Raw genomic sequence first — 1,083 nt, 5'->3', positions numbered from 1 at the left:
CTTGTCTTATTTAATATTGAGTTCTGCTTCTTTGTTTTGCCATAAACCTTTTTGTAGCGTGTGCAAGATTAATTTAACAAAGCTTCCGTCTGATCAGGCAACCAACTAAAATCAGTTTGAGAATGGATGGATGGTGTGTTGGTTACAGAAAATATTGCAGGGAACTAGCTTGGTGGTTCCAGATGTATTGTGCATAAAGCTGACCAAGACTACCAGTGCTCTCCCTCTGCACCCTCCTAGATTGATGTCAAATCAATACCGGCACATAGTGGATACTTAAAGGTGGGAGACTGCAGACCAATGTATATGCATGTGTAGTTCTTTATTAGAAATGTGATGGTACCATCTGATGTTCTCAGGGCTCTGTTATTCTCTTTGAGAGGGGCCATGTTTCTGCTTCCTGGAGCTTTGTTGTAAGGAAGATGAAGCAAAGGGGGCTTCCATCTACTACTGACTATACTTTTGTCCTTTGTAAGATCTCTGTCAGAAAGATGCACAGATAATGTAAAAGCAGTCAGTATAATTTGGATTAGGTAACCTTTCTCTGCTTGTGCACTGCAACATAATTACCTTGGTACTTAATAATAAACATGGTTGTGAGGTTTCATTCTCATCTGGAAATTGGAGGTGGAGAGGATAATAACCAACATAGGTTTAGTTACTTTGATAGTCACACAGTGAGTTTTGTAAAGTGGGTGATGAAAAAGGGTGCATTTGAGATCTATATGGACAGAATCTGGTTTCAAAAGTATAACCAGCTGAAAGTAAGTGCAAATAGTGAAGTATCAGCCAGATATAGTGTAGAATAGCACAAGAGAGCCCAACAAAAAGACTGAGTTGTAGTGGACATAACTTGAAGAGTGTAAGGTAAATTTACCAGTGTTCTAGAGTCTAATGTTGGGAAAGATCAAGGTGTTTCAAATAACAGCATACTTACTCTCATCACCACTTGGAAATCTTATTGCAAAACACTGATTGTACAAAATGATCAATTCAGTTCTCAGAAAGAGCAACTTATTTGATACCAAGCTGCACTTCATCCTATGATACAAATTTTTGGCTTTAGAATAATCCAAGTTAAAA

The sequence above is a fragment of the Octopus bimaculoides genome, chromosome 11 (assembly GCF_046866305.1).
Source record: "Octopus bimaculoides isolate indiv1 chromosome 11, ASM4686630v1, whole genome shotgun sequence".
Lineage (NCBI taxonomy): Eukaryota > Metazoa > Mollusca > Cephalopoda > Octopoda > Octopodidae > Octopus > Octopus bimaculoides.
This window is presented reverse-complemented; position numbering follows the sequence as displayed.